The following is a 23,517-nucleotide window of genomic DNA, read 5'->3' as shown; positions in this document are numbered from 1 at the left end:
GTAGAAACTGTTCTTACTACAGAACACACATCTGGTATGATAATGGGACATAAAGGGGTTAGCATCCATGGTCCAGAAGGTATATAAAAACAAAACAAAGCAAAACAAACAAAATACACATGACTGACCCAGAGTTTTGAGAGAAAACATTCAAATGGATGGGACTGTGAGAAGACAGAGAAAACTGAATAACAGACAAGGAAGCAGGCTAGTACTGAGGAAATATCCTCTCACAGCACAAAGCTCTGATGGAGGCAGGGTTCACAAAGGGATCCAAAGGTGCTGTGGAATATTAGTTGAAGATGTGTTACATTCTTTTATGCTGTGGAACATTTGTTTAATGACACAAAGATGTGTTATATTCTTTTATGTTGCATTTGTTTAACTGTGTGAAGCTGTGCTTATATCTTAAATTAATCCATTTCTATTAGTCTATAAGTTACCATGTGGCTCATGGCTTACCTGTATCTTTACGTATTGCTTCTCATCACAGCAGCTGGCAGCGTCTCCCTGCCTCAGCCTTCCACTTGCCAGAATTCTCCTCCCTCTTTGTCCCACCTATACTTCCTGTCTGGCTACTGGCCAATCAGCTTTTTATTTATCAATCAATCATCCACAGTACTTCTCCTTTTCTTTTTTTCAAAAAGGAAGGCTTTAACTTTAACATAGTAAAATTATATAAAACAAAACAATTATCAAGCAAGAATTACAGTTACAATATCTAGTCTATTTATAATATCTAGTCCATTTGTATTTGGCGAAATTAAAGAAGATTATTCTATCTATTCTATATTTGTGAGTCTAAGGTTTCATATCTAACTTATCTTTTATCATAACTAAAGAAATTATAACTATCAAGTCTTCAACTACAGACTTCAGAAGGATGTAATATTAAGTGAGAAATGGGAAAAGGACGCAAGCAACTTTCGGGAATCTTGCGAGAGTAGACAGAGACAGCTGGCAGCCTGGACAGACACCTAATGTTCCTCTGTAAAGTTGGGGCATCTGTCTTCAGCCCACAGGACTAGAGTCTCTCAGTCATTTCTCTCTGTGTCCTGTAGAATGTCTGGCAGTTTCCTCTGCAAAGCAGGAACCTGAAGGACCATTTTGCCAAGCAAAGTTCAGTGGTCACCTTCCTATGGGTCCTGCATGTCCAGTCAATATATTTTTTTCAAGCAGTCCAGGCAAGAACAGTTTCTTGCCCAAATGACTATTTTCGCCAAGAAGAAGATAAACTCCATATGGAATGTCTTCAATGCCCATCCTCTCTGAAGTAAATTGGTGCTGCCAGGAGCAGACATGTCTCACTGTCCAGAAGTGGAAGACTGAAGCAGGGAGACGCTGCCAGCTGCCATGATGAGAAGCAACATGTAAAGATACCGGTAAGCCATGAGCCATGTGGCAACTTATAGATTAATAGAAATGGATTAATTTAAGATATAAGAACAACTAGCAAGAAGCCTGAGCCATTGGGCCATATAGTTTGTAAATAATATAAGTCTCTGTGTGTTTACTTGGGGGACGCTAGTGGGAGAGATTTTGCCCTGACTGCCGGCAGGCCAGGACACAAGAAAACTCCAGCTACATTACTTTAGGATGTTGGCATGTTTAAGCATGTTCAAAACAAGTAGCTAATTTCCTAAATGGCTGTATGGTATATGTCAATCTTGAATCAGTGCCCAATTTCCCATCAAAGGAAAGCATACACAATAAAGCAATCGGCTCACAGAGCTGAGTATCTTTAGGTTTTAACGCCATTTAAGTGGACCTATATGTGACCTGTTTCTGCAACCTTGCCATCTCCTGTCATAGAGCCCGACGGCAGGCTCATTAGGTCCTTTCTGGAGTCACACTGTCCAACAGTGTGGGGTCAGTCTGCTGCACTCCCAGCTCTCTTTAACGTGTTGAGCCAGTTTCTCTCCAGGTTCAAAAGTGGCTACAGCTTTCTGTGTGATGAATGACAGACCATGGTGCTTGATGCACTACTGATGTCACAGAAACGACCCTGGGACAGGGTTTTCCTCGCTTTCTGGTGAGAACAGGCACAGAGTGGTTACGTTACTGAAAGCCAAGTCTCCCAGTAAGTACACAGCCAGCCATGTCTACCTTAGCTCACTCCTAACCACTCAACAACACTGTGTCTGGCCAGACACCATGGTCCAGCAAGGGAGGCAGAGGAGCACATGTGCTCCTGCCCTTTCTCTCCTCACTGATTCTACCCCACTAAGTCCCACAAAAGCCAGAGGAGGGTGGCCATCCCCATAACTGCTATTTTTAACCTGATTCTGATTTATTATATTTAGTCTTTTATGTTTTGAACACTGTCTCAAGCTGCTAAGGAGTTTGTAATCTCTCATTACCTATGATCTATACCTCCGTTGTGGATTGAATATAAGATGTTGCCCATTGGCTCAAGTATCTGAAAACCTGATCTAGCTCTTTCATAGTTGTTGGCTTCTGGTGGGGTAAGGGTGGAAAGGACTCAGTTTTTAGGGGCTGGTCACTGGGAGTTTGACCATGCTCCAGAGAGCATATGGGCAACACAGACTAGATTTGTTTTTGAAACTCCCAAATAATCAATAAAAATATTATGTTAAAAAAAGTTATATTACCTTACCTTAGGAGTCATTATGGATGCTTACAAAGATTTTTTAGTTAATCCTTGAAATTAAGATTGCTGTGCCGCCCATATACACCACAAATTAGATAAGAGACATAACCACTAGCTTAGTTAACAGGAGCATGGCTCTGAAAGTCAGGCCTCTAAAATAATCATGCTTTCATTCAGGGAAGCCGGAAGGGTCCTGAGTTTTAGCCTCACTTCAGAGACTGATCTACAAGAGGAAGCAGGGCCTTGCCACACGCTGCCTCACCGCACCTCAACTCAAAGCATATTAATGTTACACAGAGGAAGCATGTAAGTTCTCATCCAGGATGAAAGGTCCTCCCATGCCAGAACAGGCCAGACATGGAAACATCTCTCATTTCTCCTTATAATGCCAGACTGCTCCCTCACACCAGCTTTTCCCACTGGGTGCTCAGTTAAGACTGTGCAGCTTAAACAATGTCTCCAAGGCTGTTCACGCTGGTAGAGCTGTGGTGTCTGATAAGAGAGGGCCCAGCAGAACCTGGCATGTACCGTTTGTGCCACTCAACCCAGTGTCCGTCCTGTCATTTAAGTTAACAAACGCAAAGATCAACAGCATGATGGAAAACAACTTTGCTTGTGGGATTCATACTAAATGTAAACATTGTGATTGGGTTGCTTTAAAGGCCCGGTCCAGCCCTTACACACAGCATGGCGGGTGGGGTCTGGAGCTGCCCTGCTGCCTCCATCGGATGCAGGCTCAGGGAGTGATGGGCAGGCTTCGCTGCCACTCTGCAATTAGTCACAGCATTTACTTTTTAACTTAAATGTTTTGTTAACTAGAAAGAACGGCCATGCTGCTGCACACACGCTTTCCTAACAGAGCTATAAGGGGTCTTGGTTTCCTGCTCTGAAGAGAACCTGTGATTACAGGTTACAGAACAACGGTCCACCTAGCCCAGCAACAGAGTCACACTCTCATCTGTGGTCAGGAACCTTGTTCACACAAACCTGCTGGGGACCTTCAAGGACACATTGTATTTGTTTCAGAAAATTTGATGAAAATACCAAGTACCTAAGGTTGGAATTCCAGATTTTAGACCTAAATTTGTTAATGTACCACCTTGTTTTTACCACTATGAACTTAGCCAAAGGGCCACCTTTTCTAAAAGAATTTTCCTAACTCCTCTGTCTCCCAACTAAAAACTGTCTACTACCCTGCCTATTTGCTCCTTACTCCCACAACAGGTAACCAAGACATCCCATCTGCTGCTGACCTGTCTCCAGGGAGGGTCTAAGCCCATCCCTCATAGAGTGCCCAGCCTCTGTAGCTGAGAGGCCGCAGGATGGAACAGTGGTTAAAACCAACAGTGGTGAGCTGCCCTTGAGTTAGAGTCCTGGTTCTGGCCTACCTCTGCCAAACACTGGGGCTTGGACAAATTATTGTGGGTCTGGTTTCATAGAAGTTATTGTGACTTAATATACAAGATACTCAGCACCTGGTACATTATAAGTATTCATATGGCATTATAAATAAAATGACCATTTATTGGAAAAAAAAAAGTATCATGGGCCTGAAAGATGACACAATGGTTACAGACACCACTCAATCATGAGGATCAGAGATCAGATCCCAGCTCCTATGTTGGGCTCCTCAAAAACCACAAATACCTCTAACTCCATCTCCAAGACATTGGATACCCTCTTCTGGCGCGCACACGCACACGCACACGCGCACACACACACACACACACACACATTCATAAATAAATAAAATAGAAATGAATTTAAAATGTAAAATGTCTCCATCACTTATACTCTTCAGTGTTTCTGGAAAGCTCAGTGTTAATTTGCTCATCAAAGCTTCGAGTCTATTTTAGGTGACTTCCTCTGTGACACAATGGCCCTCTCTGTCTCCCTTCCTGGTTTTAACTCTAGCTGGGCCAGGCACTAGAGCATGTGCTCTACTGTTGGACTCTCTCCTCACCACATGCTACAGGACGAGCTCATTGGTCTTCAACTCCCCCGATGTGAAGTCAGCCAACTGATGATGCTGAATAAATGGCTGGACTGATGGCTGGGCTGTATCTGTACTGCTGGCCAAACTTATAATCTGTATTTCTAACCACTTTCTAGGGAAACCCCATTGAGAAATGAAAATAACACCTTTCTCTTTTCTGTTCTCAAATGTGCTTTGGTTAAACAGCATGATAAACTGACTAAATTCTTTGTCTCCCAAGCCCTGGCGTCCCATTAGCAATGAAATCCTTCCTTAAAGCCCCAGGAACATCTACACTGTGCACTGCACCTATAACTCCAGGTCTCCCAGACTGACAATGCCACCAGAGTGGCCAGCCTACACAGAGCTGAGCCCTGACTTTATTTAAAGTAGTTTTGGACTTTAGATATTGACACTTGTCATGAATCCTATGGACTCTCAGGGCTCATGGAGCCCATGATACTAACTTCGAAGTCAGCACTGTACCTATATTCCAGCTGGTCTCCAGACAATCTGTGAAAGTCCAACTGTACAACCTCTGGAAAGAGCAGGAAAGGTCTGTAAAGCAAGAGTGTCAGGTTTTGTCTTACACATATTTTAGTTTGAGGACTTAAGTTGGCGAGTCACAATGCCAATTAAGTCCACTAAAACAACACACCCAATTTGCTAGTTAGCATTCAGTGAAACACCATTCAGCAAAATAAAAAGGTCACTGATGTGAACTGCTGTGATCTGGGCTGATTTTCCCAGAAAATAAAAGATTTAGTAAGAACTTGGGCTTTGCCTGAACAGAGGGAAGATAAACAACAAGACACCAGCACAAGCCAGGCAGCTGCTTTCGGAGCAGTTGACACGCGGATAGTCCATAACTGCAGCCCGTTCAAAGCACTCAAACGAAGGCCAGCAGGAAGGCAAACATCTCACCAAGCCAAAGAACAGGGTCTGTCAGCTTCTTCACTGCTAAGAACTGAGACGCACTGATGGGAACGGCTCTGAGGAAGGACTCAACAGAAGGACCCTGATCACACAAGGCCATAAAGAAAAGGTGTGTTAATCTTGTCTCCAACAGTCCTCGTTGATGACTGTGGCTGCTCACTTCAGTTTTTGAGCCATCTCTCTAGCTATAAACTGGCAGATCTGATTATTAACAATGAAAGTTAGGAACTAAATTAGGTATAGACACAATGTGGCTAAAGAGCTAATGCTCAGAAGAACCTAAGTGAGGAAAGCCAACTATGAGGAGAAACAAGCAGGAAACAGCCTCACGTTCTGGGAATCACAGCTCTCTTGTCATCACTGCAAAGCCAGGGGACTTCCAGGCATGCACCATCAGGAGGTACAGCACATGCATCTTGTGCCCCCACAGCAGGTGGGAGGGAATGGAGACAGAGGCAGCCTGGGCCAAGGAGGAAACCAATGGAAGACTTGTTCATAAAAGCCTGCCTTGGAACAAAGCATACACTCCTCAGGGCCACACAGAAGACTGCCATCCCCGGGCCTGGCCACACTGTCATCCCAAACTCATGACTCTACTATGCTTCCTCCCAAAGTTACCCCACCCACCCAACTGTGTATCCATGCCTAACTTGGTTCTTAACTACCCTGGCCAGTAATCAGATGTAGCACTTAGAGTTAGGGTAAGAGTTAAGTTTGAAGGCAGAAGTGGCACATCCAGACTATCCACAATGAGTCCTGGAGATGAGACTGGAGGCAGCTTATACCCTGGACAGCCAGCACGGTCTTTTCCACCACATCTACCTTCACACCACCGCCTGACATTCCTAGTGTTCTTGTGACTTTGGTCTTTGGTGTATGTTGTCTTCTGAGATGTGTCTCTACCCCTAAGTCTGTAAGCAACAAGTATTGAAGCACTTCCTTACTTTATGGAGCTTAGCCAGGGCCTTGCACATGGCATCTCAGTCCACTAAGCTGTACACCCAGCCCAAGCCCAGGCTGGACATGAACATACTATGTAGTCCAGGTTGCCAAGCACAGAGAAGAACTACAAACGCCCCCCACACACACCAGCTCAGTCTGCTGAGTGACAGAATTACTGGTGTATGCCACAACATCCAGTTCAGCCTAGGGCTTTTGTTTAAAGTTCAGCTTTTGCTAAACAGTAGGCTTCCTTTTCTTTGTCAATCCAACTACTACAAAAATAGCTTCTTGCCATAACATGTGTGCCATAAATGTGTGTTGAGTAAACATAAACAAGCTAAATAAATAAGATGTACTGTACTGAAACATTGAGTTCCAAAGTCAAGTTAATTCTAATCTGATCTCAACATTTCTCAAGGTAAAACCTGAATAAGCAGAAATTTTAGTTTAAAACAATGCCAGAAAAACAACAATAGCCTGTGACTTTCATAAATAAGCTCATTATCAAACAAAAGGTAAACAAACTTTAGGAGAAGGCTACCCTTCACCCCAGGGCTGGAACAGTACACCTCGCCCTGTGCCTGCCACTTTCCCAGGCCCCTAGGCACATGGACCCAGCAAACAACACAGCCACTTGTAGTTTTCCACAGAGCATGATCTCTGTATAGCCTGTGCCACCACCCCACTGCTCTACTTGTATGAGATGCTGCCCGGAAATGTCTTCACCCATAAGTCCCAGCTTGAGTGGGAAGTCTCAAATTTCCCAAGGCAAACTTAGATACCTTTCCAGAAAGAAGCATTTAGCTCCAGCTTCATGCTCCTACAACTGTTCAGATGCCTGACCCTGCTTCCCAACGGGACAGCTGGGAGAGGAGAGGGGTTTTCCTTGTATACCCATTTCACAGCACTCAGAGGCACTGTGAGGGGACCTGTGGTGACTACAGCACAGCCCCATCCACCAACACCAGCTCCACACAGCCAGGACCTGTCCCTGAGCTCTCCTGTACTACCCGGCAGGGGCAGCCAAGCTCAGGGTATAGAGTCGGCCCATCCAGCCCCTAGTAGGAAAGATCTCAAGGAATCAGTGCTGGCTGGAGAGAACTCATGATTTCCACATACATGGATTTTACATTAGGAAAGTGAGGGCTGCCTTAGAATTAACGCTGGCTTCAAAGACTGCCCTGTCTCCCAGTCAGTGCTGTCCTTAGGAAGTGTAACGGCAGAAAGGCAGGTGGGAGCAGTTCTGTAGGCTTCAGGCCTCTCTTCTAGGGAAAATGCTTCATAGAAGACCTTCCAAAGCACTGCAGCACACCACAACTTAAGTCAGCTTCCTTCCAACAGGGGTTTGCTCTGGCTGGCAGGGCACTGCTCACCTGACAGCTGGCCTTTCTCCTCAATCCCTCTTCTTTCTGTTGCTCACCTTTCCCACCTGTACCATCAGGGGAAAAATAGTTTAAATGCAGCCCAAATAAAACGTAATACATCTGGGGGAGCACACAGCACACTGATAGCGATGCTCAGCAGGACCCTCCTGCTGCCAGGCCAGCCTTCATGTTCCCTGACCCCACACTAGCTGAGCACTCGGGGTCTACTTCAAACACAGATCTTGGAATCACATGGTTTCACTTCCAGATAACACCTTTCCTCACCCTCACTCATGGAGGGAGCTGTGCCAATGGAAGAGGAATTCTGTTTTAGTCCCTTAGCACTCCTACGGAAAAAACAAACACTGTAGGCTACTGGTTTAAAAACAACAGAAAGTTGCATTTTCATGGTTCTAGAGGTATGACTGGAGGTCAGGTAGGAGCCCACTTTCTGGCTCCCAGAGGGTCCTCTTGTGCTGTGTCCTCACACGACAGAAGAATGGCTAACTCTCTTGAAAGAACATGAGGGATCCACCTTCACAAACTGATCACACCCCAAACTTCACCTCCCCAAACCTTGAGTTTTTTGTTTTTTTTCCTTTGTGTGTGTGTGTGTGTGTGTGTGTGTGTGTGTGTGTGTGTGTGTGTGTATGTGTAAGACTCTGAGGAGGCACAATCATTCAGGTCCTAACAAGTCCTCCTCCCCTGCAGCAGTTGTGGAACACTGATTTTTCAAATGAAGTCCAGACCCCACTAAGGGCAGGTTATCTCACAGACTCACCTGATTTTAATCCTCAGTCAATTTACTTGGATGATAACATTGTATTTAACTGACCCAGGAATGAGAGAATCTGGGGATCAAAGGGCAATCCAATGACAGACTAAACTGACAAGAGAGAATCCTGCCCTTCTGCCCCCAGCAGACATGTGCCACAGGCGCATCTGCTTTGGCACAGCCCCAACTTGTTTTCTCAGTTCCCTGTCCTCTGTGCCATGGTCTAGTCTAATTGGTGACTGACTATCTAAGCATGTATAAACTTGCTTTTGTCTCTTTTAAGAAACAATTCTGGGCTGGGGACATAATTGGGTGGTAGAGCACATGTTTGTTATTCATTGAGGCCCTAGGTTCAATTCCAAGCACACAAAATAAACACAACCAATCAACCAACCAATAAAACAATCCCACAAATAGTATCTTCAATTATAAAATATACAGTCATTACAGAAAAATTGGAAAACAAACAATAAAGGAACAGGATCAAAAGTCACCAATAACATGAGTGTGCAAATCTACAATTACACTTAGGAAGTCACATGACCCTGAGTGTAACAGACCAGGCACTAAGGAGGACAGGTAAGATTTCTTTTTTTATAAGAAAAATGTTCAAAACATTGGGAAACATTAGAAGCTGAAGCCTGGGGGGTCATGCAGATGTTGATGACATCCTATTTCTTGATCTGGCACTTGCTACAAGTTCTGCTTGAGACAGGATAGTGAATTCATTCAACAAACAACTACACCAAGAATCCAAGGGGAACCAAACAGCTGCCTTCACTGACATACTTCCTGAGTAGATATCCAACAAGGAGAGATGCTGCTTTCTAGAAGGCCTATGTTCTAGCAGGGAAGACAGCATGACCCAGACCTGGAGCCTCAGTCCTGAACTTGACATCTCAGCTGCAGACAGGAACAGAGGCCACTATGAGAACATGGAAGACTCCCCTGGGTGGGCGCCTTCATGTCCACTGTCTACAGATGTGCAAGCTGCTGTGTTTAAACGTCGTTTTGAAGTGTTTTACAAACACTGTTCTCTAGCTTTGTAAAGTCACAGTACAGCTCAAGTGCTGACACAGAGGCATGCTTCTGACAGAAACAAAAGAGCTCATAAAAACAGCTGAGTGGGGAAAGTACTTTTTGTTTTCTTTTTCTCCCCTCACTCACCACTCCTCACAGAGTAAAGAAGGTCTAGGTGACCCTTCTAGGGCCAGGAATGAACTCCACGCAGTAATGATGAACTAGGGCACAAAGGGAGAGACTATGTGTGACAATGAGCATGGCCAAACGTGGAAATGTGGCTTGTGTAAGTTCAGGGGCCAGGAAACTGCCCAAGAAACGATGCACCAAAGCCCCAAAGTGCAGCAGGCTAGTAGTGAACCCGGACATCAGGGACCACTTAGGGGCTCTGCAGGATCACAGAGAAATCATGAAGAAGCCTCTGGCCCCAAGAGACTTTCATGCAGACAAAGTTGCTCCACTTTAGAAAAGGGTACTCCATAGAACACCCACAGCAAGGGCATTACTGGCTACGAAGCTTCAAAGGGCGGACTTATACTCTTGAACTGCAACAGGGGACTGCGAGCTTAGAGCCTGCTTAGTCACTTTGAACTCAAGAACAAATGAGCCAAGAAGAGCCCCTTAGAAGTTCACCTGTTTGAAGTGGAGAGCTTCCAAAATCACCACACAAAGGAGTATGAGAAGTAGGCATGCATATGGCATGGAAGAAAGACTAGCTCTCAGGGGACTGAGCACTCCTGCAAGGGAAGAGCCCAGCCAGGCTGGGTTTAGGCTACTGTGTAGGAGAGGGACACAGCCTTTTATTTGCACAAACAAACAGCACGTCTTATTAGGCATCACTGAAAAAGACACCTTAATTTGGTCTTGCTCCAACTACTAGGCACATGGATGAGGAATGGAAAGGCAGACAAGCAGGGAGGCAGGACAGTCACCTGCCCATGCTAGGGCAGGAGACCAGAGCCAGCTGGTGAGGAGCTGCTGCTTCACAGAGCCCCGAGTCCCTTGCTTTTCTTACCAGTCAGGCTCCACGCACTGTCTGTCCTCAGTTGAAGGGCACTATCTGATGAGGAAGAAGGGCTGTGCTGCGTGTCACCTGGCACCAGTCATGGAAACGTGAACATGATGCATGATGTGCCATGGACGCAGTCAGAAACTAAGGAAGAACTGCCCCGTGGCTGAGGAGGCAGGGTCTAGATGTGACTGCAGAACACGGAAGGAACAGATGGGGCCGTACATTCCACGTTTGAATGTCAGAGTAAAAGCAATGCAGAGTGGGTGACTCCCCCTCCCCACCCAGACCAAACCTTTCAGGAAAACAAACACAAGGAGAAAAGGCTCATCAACAGCCATGCTGGGAGGCGCTCAGATAACTCATGGGAGGCCTGGGCCTACAGAGACCTGTAGGGTCTGTGCAAACCCTGCAGAAACAGGGGAAACTGCCTCTGCCTTACTGCCCACCCGTCCTGGTAGTCCACACCCAACAGAGCTCTCTGCATTTGCTCTGCTGCATGCTCACACACAGACGGTGTGCAGCTCCGTTCCGATAAATGAAGAAGAGTGACACCTATGGAGGATATTCTCATGTTTGATTGTTGAGACCGCGTCTCACTGTGTAGCCCTGGCTGTTCTAAACTTTCTAGGTACACTGGGCTAGCCTGGAACACAGAGATCCTCTGCCTCTGAACCACAGGCAGCAGCACCATGCCAGCTAGGAAGAGGCATATCAAGAGGGAAGACAGGTCAGACCCTGAATGTGTTCCACAAGCTTGGCTGCAGTGGGGCTGACCAAGTCTTCACAGATCCTGGTGCCTAGATTGTCCGTGATTCTCAGAGGCCCTGCTGGAGGCTGGGCAGCAGGTGAGGCAGAGAAGCCACACACAGACCACTCCAGCACTGTGCCGGCTGAGGAAGGAGCAGCCCAGGAGTCCCTGGGTCTGAGGCTGAGCAGCAGGCTGAGGCTGAGCCAAGGGAGGGAGCACTGACTCGCACTGTCAGCAGTGCTGCCGCAGAGGCCCGGGAGCCCTCACGACATGTTCCCTTTCCACGGCTCTGCTACAGTGCGGCGGTCTAAGAAAATCACACACTTCTCCTGGAAGCTTTATATTATCAAGATTCAGATTCAGAGCTGGGTGGTGGTGGCATATGTCTTTAATCCCAGCACTCAGGAGGCAGAGGCAAGAAGGCGGATCTCTGTGAGTTCCAGGCCAGCCTGGGCTACAGTGTAAGTTCCAAGAAAGGCTCCAAAGCTACACAGAGTAACCCTGTCTCAAAAAAAAAAAAAATTCAGATTTTATCATTTATTCTGTGTTAATTTTATCTGATGTCCACTATGGATCAAAGTTCTCCTTCTACATACAGAAATCTAATCATCCAACATTTCATTATTATCCAGGGGAGATGGAGAGAGGTTCTGCAGGGACAGCAAGCCCTGTTTTCTCACTCTGGATGACCTAGTGACAGTACTCTCTGGCCCCATGGAGCTATGCAGCCACAGAGGCACTTGACAAACATTCACTCCATGTATGGACACAGCAAACATCCCTGTTTTTGTTTTTCAAAACAACTCAAAGAACACATTCGTAGCCCAACTTAAAATTAAGGAGCTCAAGATTTGGTACTGTTCATAATGTCCAGTGTGGATCAGGCATGGTCAGTTTCTAACTTTTTGTTGTTATGATTTATTCATTTTTTTTGTGTGCACACACACACACAAGCATGCACATTCATGTCTGACCCCTTGGAGCTGTAGTTACTGGAAGTTGTGAACCATCTACTGTGGGTGCTGGAACTGAACTCAGGTCCTCTGGAAGAGCTCGAAGCCTCCTAACAGATAAGCCATATCTTTGGCCCTGTCCTGGGCTTCCAACTGCAGTGGACACTTTCTCTAGTACCTGCCTTTAGCTGTTACTCAATGAAATACAACAGAGGAAAGGAAAGATAAAACTAGAAAAACTAAAATGGAGGCAACAATTTAGGATGGGAGAACAGAGAAACAGTGCAGAATCATTATTAACAAGAAATAACGAAAAGTATTTGAACTGGTGTGACTTCAATATTGTAAGAGCAGAGCTTCTCATTTAACAAAAATAAAAAACAAAATAAAATAAAAAAGAAACTTTGAGTAGGGAAGGTTTCCATAAGGTCACAGAAAAGAGACCAAAAGTGTTATTAAACATAAATAAAAGAAACTCTGAGTAGGGAAGGTTTCTATAAGGTCATAGTAAAGAGACCAAAAGTGTTATTAAACATAGCCCAAACACATTATCAAGAACTGGATTCAGTGTCTTTCATTCAGCTATGGATAGCCACTGACTAATAGACAACTGATATTAGAGACAGGGCAAGGAAAATGTATTAGACAGAAAATACTCTAGTAAACAAATCTCAATTTCTATATGTAGAAAATGAACCTGAACCCATAATGCACATTGTATAAAAATTAAAATAGATCATACATCTAAATCTAAAATCTGTGCTATATAGACATACATATAAAATATAAATTTAGAGATGTTCAATATCAATGATCAGACAAGTGTCAATGAAAACCCCACATACTTCATGAAAAAGACCAATTATTCCAAGTGCAGCAAGAAAGACGTGACTGTGCTCCACACTGTGAAGAAGGTAAAAGGGTGGTACATACCTGCTTACTAACCCTCCCCTACCACCACACAGTCTGGAGGTGAGTGGAGACCAGACAAACCCTGCAAAGCAGAAGCAAAATAAACATCAAATGGTGGAATCTGTGTGGAAAATATTCTGGTAGTTTCTTAAAAAGCTCAGCTCCCATAATGAAAGGAAATGGCCCAGAGGTCCATTAACAGATGAGCAGGTAAGCACACAGCAACACAGCTGAGCAGTCCATGTGTATCTGGGTTGTCTGTCTCTGCTTGAGAACTGCCCTCGGTAGCCCAGGCTGGCCCAGGACTCACTAAGAAATGGAGGATGGCCCTCAATTTCTAATCTTCCTGCCTTTGCCTCCTGATGCTGGACCACAGGAGTATGCCATCACAGCTCCTACAGCGCTGGAGACTGAGTCCAGGGTTTGTGCATGCTGGGCAAGCACCCTGCCAACTGAGTTACACCCCAGCACCACCGCTACAAACACCAACATGAGTGACTCACAAATAACCAGAGGGAGACAATACATCAATGATTCCATTCATCTCAAATTCTAGAAAATGCAGGCTTCTGCTGTAACAGAAAGCAGAGGGTGGTTTTGAAAAGGGGAGATATGAAGGAGAAACACTGTTAGAGAGAATGAGACATTTGGGGAGGACAATGGATATGTCCCTTATGCTGGTGGTGGTGAGGACTTGCTGGGAGCTACAGAAATATGAAGTAGGAATTCAGCTGACTATGGCAAAAGTTAATACCTGGAAGAAGCCAAGGAACTTCCAAAGTTCAAGCCAAGGCTCAAGGAGTCTTGGTGATATTGGCTCTTGAATATTAAGCTGTTTTCATTAATTTCTTGCATGCTATTGTAGCTTCTCCATTTCTAGAACAATGTGTTGATCATTCACTGGGCACAATTTCCCCTATGCTATTGGAATATTTGGACAACCTTCCCCAACTGTGCTGATGCAGCAACACAGCCAGACCCCCAATTTCAAGCCTCTCTGTAATTATCATCATTAACAATGACATCTGGCCAGAACCATCTCCAGACAAAAGTATCTTATCTGAGAAACTTCCCAGACTTTTTAAGAACAGACCATCTGTCAGAGAAAGTCAAGATTTACACTGACAATTGCCCAGGCCAGGTGGATATGCTAATCAAGCTTAACTTTCTCCTTTTCCAAATCTTATCTTTAGTTCCAGATCTCCCTTTAACTATTACCAAGTGCATCTAGCTATGACACAGGTTGCCCAGCCACCGAGTACACTCCCCGGCCCTGCCAGAAAACAGTGACAGCCAAGATACTTGGACAGATAAGGAGCCAAAGGAAAATAAGGCCATTTTATTTTCACTCGTCACTGATAGACTCCTAACACTTTACCTAACCACTTCTAAGAACACAGTTTGAGCACATAAAATCCCCTTTGCTTAGACATTAACTGAATTTAGCCCTTAGTTGATTCATTTCCCCATTAGTCACTTCCCTTTGGGGTTGCAATTGATGGCTGACAATGACTGTTCTTTTGTGTGGATCTTACTGCCCCTCCTTTTGACCCTGAGGGAATTCAAGCCTGGTGACTTTGCCTTAGCCAGAGCATTGCTATTGCATGGGTATATAACTGTAAACCTCAGAGACTTGAGAAGGACTAGATTGGAGGACTGGAAGAGAGAACTAGAAGAACAAGATGGAAGATGAGGAAGAACAAGATGAGAAAGGAGGAGATGGGAGAGGAGCTGAGATGGGAAACAACTAGATGGATGAGAGCCTAGATAAGGCAGAATTAGATGAAGGAACTAAGATAATGTAGAGAGAATCAGGCAAGAAAAGAGCTAGTATGGGAGCAGAAAAGAAGCTGTGTAGACAGAGAACTGACTCAGAAGAATAAAGTGAATGGACTAACGAGTTTTGTGTAGGTAGATTCATTTCATATCATCTTAGATTAGATTATCAGCTGGTTGTAGATTCTTCCTGGACCCTGGGAGAGGGCTATTGAGGGGCTGGACCCCAACAGTCTTTGTTAAGGACTTCATACACCTGTGTCAAAGCCTGTAAAACCGCAGTCAGCCACACACAGGTTAATGCATGGCAATCTTATCCTAGTAAAATTCTGTTTAAAAAATAACTATAAGGCTGGCAAGGTGGCACAGTGAGAACAGGTGCCGCCACCAAGCCTGATGACCTGAGCTCAAAGCCTGGGACCCACATGGTGGGAGAATAATGACCCACGCTGTCCTCTGACCTCCACATGTGAGATGCCCCCACTTACACAAAGCCAATAAATAAATATGTAGTAACATATTTAAAATAAGTAAATAAATATAACAGAAGTTGCTGTACACTTAACAATAAGGAAGATAAAATACAAATAAACTACTTTGTTTCCTGACAGATTCTAATGCATCCAGTAATAGAACCTCTTGCAGAAATGGCCAACCTCTAAGAGTTGGAGACTAACCTAACCTATTCGCCAAGGACATTTCTATTGCAGAACTGCACAGAATATAAATACATTCAATTACATTGAACAAAAATAGAAATAAGTTCTTACTGTGTAGTAAAAGGAATAATTTTTTGGTATATATATTTACATTTGAAAGGATCATTTAATCTTAACTGGTTTTCCAATAATAAAATTAGTACAATTAAGGGTAAATTTGATTTAGCACTCAGAAGCCAATGATAATTAACAAGAAAGACAAAGTATACCTCCACATGAATACAATCTGGAAGAAAATTATTACAACTTCCCTCTTGTTACAACCTATATTTATATGATTTTTTTTTTCAAAACAGAGAGTAACTAAATGTTACTAAGTAAGCTACAATGCATAAAACTTGGACGGTTCTGAAGTTAATTACATTGAGCTTGATGATAATACCTAAATGTGTAAAACATATAAACAACTGAAGTCAGCCTACACCTGACAGTAGGGCTGGGGAATAGAAGGTAGTAAACAATACTGGTGCCAGACACTCCAGGCAATAGTCCAAGTCCATCTAGATAGCCAGTAGGCACATACACCTAAGGGACCAAAGTATAACAAGGGCACCCAGCCACAATAACGGCTACACTGGTGATGCAAATGTCCTGGGGCACAGAGGCCCTGCACAAAGCAAGTCACATGCCAGGCCCACCACAAAAACCACTCCTGGTTTTTTCACGCAGGCAAGCCTTGTCTCAGTAAGCACTAAGGTAAAGTAAAGGCCCTGCTACAGACAGCACAGCTCTATCTTTAATGGGAAAAGAGAGAATAAAAGGACTAGTTTCTCTGAATAAAGTGAAGGTATGAAAACCTAGGCGTCCTTTTCATGACTATGTCCAGGTCAGCCACACCCTCCACTTGAGCCAGCATGGGACTTGGCGTGTAACCTCTCTTGTTGCCCATCCCAAGAGTGCCCAGAGGAAGACCTGGAGGTCATGTGCAGAGGGCAATGCACCTACTGAAGGAGAGGAAGATGCTGGGATTACACATATCGAAGGGTGAGGAGTAACTGAAGAGTGAGGAGGTCATGCAGAAGGTTCTATATGAATGTAGTGTGTGCAGCAACATGAACAGCACAGGCATCTCTGAACTGCAGGACCCTGAGTTGTATATGTAGGATGTATATGGAGCAAAGACACAGCAAAACACCCAGCAATGCTAGCTTCTTTGGCCATGGAAGGTTGTGTCTACTTCTACTTAAAGGTAAGAAGAACTTCCCCACCTCTAGGTGGCTCCTGTTGCTCCTCTCCCGACTGTCTGGACAGATGGCATGCTGGAACACTATTGAGCATCCTTAGAGCTTGCCTGCTTTTTCCTACAGTAGTTTCCCCAGCCTCCTTGGCCATCTGGCGCTGAGCGGTCAACATCATCTGACTGGCACATAACTAGTGACACTGTGTAAGATATCAGGCACTGTAATTCTTATTTCCACTCTGTAATCCTGCACTAATAAAAACAATTGTTTTAATGCTGTAGTTAGAAAAGCGGAATGTGTACCACTGAGAATCACAAGGGCAATGCTAATTAAAAGTTGTCTCAATATATTACTATGCATTTTCCAAAAACCAAAAATGCATTATTATTATTGCTGCTGTTGTTTTGTTTTTCGAGACAGGGTTTCTCTGTGTAGCTTTGCACCTTTCCCGGAACTTGCTCTGTAGACCAGGCTGGCCTCGAACTCACAGAGATCCGCCTGGCTCTGCCTCCCAAGTGCTGGGATTAAAGGTGTGCGCCACCACCGCCCGGCCCAAATGCATTATTTTTACCTGACACTTGCAAAGGCTGTTTCAGATCATTCACAAAATTGGAACACAGTAGGGCTGGTTTGGCTTTTCTCTCACAAAACATAAATATAACAGAGACAAGAGATATTAAAGCATATATGTGCTGAGTGTGGTGGTGCCCGGGTATTTTAATCCCAGCACTCAGGAGACAGGAGTAGGCATTCTGTGAGTTCGAGGCCAGTCTGATCTATACAGGGAGTTGCAGGCCAGCCAGAACTATATATATAGTGAGCATAAATGAAGAATGGATACTACACCAACAGACATTTGCTGAGCATTCCTCTGTATACTAGGGACTGGACAGTAAAGTAAGCACTATTTCTGCCCTCAAGGGAGGGGGAGAGGAAAGGGGGTTAATACAATGCATTATAATTACAAATTGGGGTGAATTAAGAATGACTGTCCTTGTAGAAGAAAATAAGTTGGGTCTAACAGACACGATGATGATGGCCTTCTCAGAGACGACTTCCATAAGAAAGGGTACTGGAGCTGGCACCCAAAGATGAGAGTTATTCAAGGAGATGGTACCGAAGGAGAGACTGACAGCTGGGACAACGGCCCTGAGGCCAGACTGCTGGAGAACTGGCCTAGATGCTGAGGAGATGTAGGTGAGGGGCTGGGCCTTAAGAAGCAGGGCAGGAAAGCCGGCTGAGGATGTTGCATCTTACTCCAAGGATGATGCCTTTCTTGGCAGTCCTGAAGGTCTGAAAAAAGCAAGTGACTTTTTTTTTCTTCAGGTTATTGGTAAGAAAACAAGCAGGAAGGGGTAATGCAGGCCACTGGACTTAAGGAGGACAAGAGCGGCCTGAACCAAATGACAACATAGTAGAAACTGAAAATCAGACAGCTTCCAAAGAGACTTTGCAGGAAAACATCACAGCACTTTGTGATCAACCCTCTTGGAGGGCTGATGGACAGAGCAGTGTGCAGTGAGGAAGACATTTGGTTTACATGGATGAGGAAGAGTCTGAAGTCTAAGATGGCCACAAAGTAAGTTCTGGGGACCTGGGAGATGCTGCCATTGTTGACTAAGATGTGCCAGGCACTCCTGAGGTGCTCTGCTCATAGCTGTCCTGTTAGCAGTAGTATCCCCGTTTAAAGGATGTGACTATAGATCACAGAGCCAGAGGAGTAGGGGACCATCCTTAATTCCCTGGATGCTGACAAGCCTGGCTAGCTGCTACAAGGCATCTCTCCCAGTCTACGGAATACCAGGGACTATTTCTACATGCGGAATTCTGAAACCTACTTAGGATTGGAACAAAGTAACCTCCACGGAGAGTGAGCAGTTGGCACATTAGTTACAATTCCTAATGTTTCCTCTCCCTGTTGCAGCCCTACTCCATCTCCACCTAGAGGGAAAGTGCTCAAGTTCTGAATACTTGCAAGTTATCTGGGCCTCAACATTTTATAAATTGACAAAACCACCCACCAAAATTAACTACAACGATAACAACAATGATATCTTGCAGTAAACAATAGTTTTACTCTCAAGTTATTATATACAACAGAAAGAAATAGGAAAACCTTGAAGAATTAATCATTTCTTAGAACACAAGGCATTCAGGTCAAACAATAACACACAGTTTTGAATAAAAAAGACTACAAAAACCAAGTACCAAGGATTCTGATTTTAAAAGTCACAAACTTAAAAATGCAAAGGAGACAAAGATGCAGTGAAAAATCACACCATGATCCTGTAGGATTTTAAACCTGCAATTTCCAAATATCTCTAAAAAATGCAAAATCAGAAACTGTGACCCCTGAAATGACTTGGACACCTCTCCAGGACACTGACACTAAATGAAACCTTTCCTATGTGCACAGTCCCATGGCTTGGCTCCCTCTAGGGTCTCTCTACTGTCCCCCCAAAGCTTCTGAAGCATCAGAAACAGGCTTGATCACCTAGGAAGATCTCAGTCCATTATGGCCAATTGAGTCTAGTACGGAAAGTACCATCTTGAGATGCTTCAGGGGGAGGGATGAATGATTGATTTTTGAAAAGATTTAATCATCTACAGTGCAAATTATGCTGTGTTGCATCTGATCCTTCAGTAGAATTATCAAACTGTGTCCGGTCTTAAATGGAGTATTGGTCATGTGTAGTTTTGAGGGTTTGGGGAAGTTCCCCGTGCAAATAAGTAAGATCACAGGAACCATTAATATGACCACTAAAAGATAAAGCACAAACCACTTCCCAAACTGATAGTGCAGTTGTCCTGAGCCCTGATTCCTGTGTTCACCAGCACCTCCCCCTGCAGTGGACTAACAGATCCTCGGGACTGCCTCAAGCAAAGGCTGGGTTTAAAACACACACACACACACACACACACACACACACACACACCAGGAAACCTGCTGGTTCTTTGCCTCAAAAGCACGATCAAAATCCCTGGCAACCACAGATGAAAGACTTCTAAAAAATAAAGAAAAACTACCTTAACACCCCCCCCCCAACACACACACATATACACCCTCAAACTGAGCAGAAAAGCAGAGGTCGCTATATATTTTAAATGCTTCCCTGGGACAAAACAAATCTCATGAAAAATCACTGAGCCCCAATTTACGATAAGTCCCTAAGTGTTCGTCCCTGCTGTCAGCGGGTTGGAGGGATTTTTTTTTTTTTATTTGTTTTTGTTTTTAACGCAAGGCTTTGATGTGTTGGCAGGGCTGACCTCACAAGCTCAAGTCAGCTAGGAAACGTGCCCTGCATATTTCCTTCTATACCTCCAAAGATTAGGACCAACACCGACCTGCAATTCTATCCTACCATCGCAGGGCTCAAGATGCCATTCGATGCTGGGACAGTAGTGGTCCGGCCACCCCGGGCGGCTCGGCAGTGCCGAGACTACGCAAGCAAGCCGCACGCCGGTCCCCGCTGCCCACCGCCGGGCCGCAGCGGCCTCGCACGCCAAGCCCACCACCCTTAAAGTTGAACCTCCCTGCGACTGGCCCTCTGCAAGTTTCCAGGGTACAGAACGCGGCGAACTTCGCCAGCCCCTTCTTGGGGGCTCGGTTCCCCGGAGGGGCCGACCACCCGGGAGGCTGAGCGAGTAGGCAAGGCGGCCCCGGTTCACACAAAATGCAAAAGCCTACCAACCGCCACTTTTCCTTTTCCAGAGGAAAGCTCTCCCTCCAGGCGAGCATCTGATTTCCATCTGGAGAGGGGGACGCCAGAGGGCCGGCCATGCATTTCCCTTCCCCACAAAGTGGCCTCTAAACTCGCTCGCCAAGGACACCGGGGGAGAGGCGACCCCGGGCAGCGACAACTTTCGGGGCGGCGGGGCGAGGGCGCGGGGGTGACAGCGGGGCGGCGGTGGGCGCGGGCCGGGAAAGTTCTACTTACTGCGCGTCGCAGCCCGTCCCGCCGTCCGGGTGCACGGCCCGCGGCGGAGGCCCGGCCGGGCCCTGGCTGAGCGGCGGCGGCGGCGGCTGAGGCGGCCCCGCGGCGACCCGGCGGCGGAGAGCGAGCGGCGGGGCCGGGGCTGAGGAGGCCGGGCCGCAGGGCGGCGCGCGGAGAGCTGAGCCGGCGGAGGAGCCGCGCAGGGAGGGCGCACGCCGGCCTGGCCCGGGCGGGGAGGGCGGTGCACAGCGGCGCAGAGGAGGAAGGGCGGGCCGGAGGGCGGGACCAGGAGGGCCGCGCCGAGCCCCGCAGAGGGGCGGGAGGAGGGCGGCGAGCGCGAGCCGGGGAGGCCGCGCCAGGGCCGGGAGGACCCGCGAAGGGCCTGGGAGGCGGGGCCGAGGGCCTGGGGCGGGGCTGAGGGCCGAGGAGGCGGGGCCGAGGATCAGGGAGGCGGGGCCTCGGGCCAGGGAGGCAGGGCCTAGAGCCGAGGAGGGCGGGCCGAGGACCAAGGAGGCGGGGCCTCGGGCCGAGGAGGCGGCCAGAGAGGGCATGACGGAGGGCGGGGTGCGGCCGGAAGGCGGGCCGAGGGCCGGGGAGGCGGGCCGAGGGCCAGTGGCTCCGCCCCTTTTCTGGGTCGCGGGCTGAGGGCAGAGGATCCGGGTTAGCCCCTCAACAGCTCGGGTTACAGCCGCCGGCGCCCGCCCTCAGAACCGGTAAGGAAACCGCGCAACGCGGCACTGTGGGAGGCGCGGGGCCTGCGGGCCTGAGCCTCAGAGGTAGCATTGCCTCAGGTTGTTCACCGGCTTCGGGTCGCCAGCGCCAGAGGCTCTGCAGCTGCCCGCTCTGCGCGGCTGACAGGGGAGAAGAAAGCTCCGGCCCCGCGTTCTCCAAGCACTGGTTTAAATGGCTTTTCCTGTGCAGTAGCTGTGATTAGATGTCCACCCTATCCGCCCGCGATGACCTTCGAAAGTGAGGAGAAATAAAAATGAAGTGAATGCATCGAATGTAACACAGGTTTAGGAAGAGCTGGGCCCCCTGGAAAGGCTGAGGCAGGAGGATTATCACAAGTTCGAAACCAGTCTAGGCTACAGGCTACGAAGACCCTATTTGAAAAGAAGAATCCTTTCTTCAAGAACTGATTTGATTTTGTTGTTGTTTTGGTTTGGTTTTCGGGTTTTTTTGTTTTTGTTTTTGGTTTTGGTTTTTGGTTTTTAGTGGTTTTTTTTTTTTTTCGAGACAGGGTTTCTCTGTGTAGCTTTGCGCCTTTCCTGGAACTCACTTTGTAGACCAGGCTGGCCTCGAACTCACAGAGATCAGCCTGCCTCTGCCTTTTGAATTGCTTTTCCTCTGCGATTCGGCGTCTATCCTTAGCAACAGGCAATATCGGACTCCAAAAGAGTGAATCAGATATTAGAGAAGAAAGAGCTGAGTTTATTGGAAAGATTAGGTTAGGCATATTGTCAGGAGTTCAAGGCCAGCCTGGGCTACATACTTTGGTTCCAGGAGAGCCTGGGCTGCAGAGAGAGACTGTCAAAATAGAAAAAGAACTCTTGCATTCTCCAAGGACTAGTTTGAATTGCTTTTCCTCTAAGTAGCTATGATTCAGCACCCGCACCCCCACGCCCCCCAGCAGTAGGCAATGACAGAGGCAACAGACAAGAAAGAGAGAGAGAGAAAAACGGCGAATGAATCAGAGGTGAGTAACAAAGGTTTAGAGAGAACTGGCGTAGCTTCTAAAGATGCCCACACACCTTTAAAAATAGCCTTTAATCAGCGAAGGACATCGGGACACTGACCTGGAAATGCAGATTTGTGTGATGTTTTCACTATTTTGTGTCAGGCAGTGGCTGAAGTGGACAAACTTCAGTCCAAAGCTCAGCAATAGTTATGAATTTGAAGAGATGGGGTTGCGTAGAGTGGGTGAGATGCAAGGGTGCATTCCAGTTACAGAATGCTCCCTTTAGTTCCCTGGACTCGCTTTTCATCGTTAGTAAGGATATTAAATACGAAGCCCAGCTTCTCACAGTTCGTGTGACTGCTTTCTTTTTTAAATGTTTGTGTCCTCGTGGTTTGCCCTGTGGTTACTCCTCAGCTCGCCCACCCTCCACCCCCCCATGCAGCACCCGGGAAGAGTTCACCAGACTTGAATGGAAGACTTGAATGGAAGAAGGATTTGGTGAGAAGCTTTCTCTAGGAGTAAAATGCAGAATCCAAGGAAATGGGATTTCGGAGACTGTGGGACTGGGGCCTCCTTTAACTCCGCTGGAATCTTTTCAAAGGCGTTTTCTAGCCTTAGGGTAAACGTGTCCCACACTCCCTTCCGTTGTCAATCTTCCACTCCACTGAGCAATGTCAGTCACCTGCCTGATTGCCAAAGCTGATGGAAAAGTTTAATGCCCAGTGTGTGCCTTTGCCGCATTTGCCAGTCTTGGTCATCTCTTGTGGAGGTCTGAAAATGAGTAAGCGAAAATGACCTCAGTTTTATCTTGAGTCCAGAAATGAACAAGTTGGCTTACCCATGACAGCTCTCATGTGATGAGAATTGAATAGAATTAGATGTACTATGATGAATAACCATGCCCACCATTTATAGAAGCCTTTCCTAAGAGCCAGGCACCCAGCGAGACATCTTATCTCCAAGCTGGAACACGGCCTTAT

The 23,517-nt window shown here is 46.4% G+C and overlaps 1 protein-coding gene across 1 annotated transcript in view; it reads right to left on the bottom strand.

The window, feature by feature from the left end:
* The window catches only part of Rassf8 (Ras association domain family member 8), a 78,927-nt gene extending 57,890 nt beyond the window's left edge, over window positions 1-21,037 (bottom strand). Inside the window, exon 1 of the mRNA XM_006986624.4 lies at window positions 20,863-21,037. The gene's annotated coding sequence lies outside the window, so the exon portion shown is untranslated. The remainder of the gene's footprint in view (window positions 1-20,862) is intronic.
* Between the last annotated feature and the right edge of the window lie 2,480 nt (window positions 21,038-23,517).

Source organism: Peromyscus maniculatus, chromosome 3 (assembly GCF_049852395.1).
Source record: "Peromyscus maniculatus bairdii isolate BWxNUB_F1_BW_parent chromosome 3, HU_Pman_BW_mat_3.1, whole genome shotgun sequence".
NCBI classification, from domain to species: Eukaryota; Metazoa; Chordata; class Mammalia; order Rodentia; family Cricetidae; genus Peromyscus; species Peromyscus maniculatus.
This window is presented reverse-complemented; position numbering and strand designations above follow the sequence as displayed.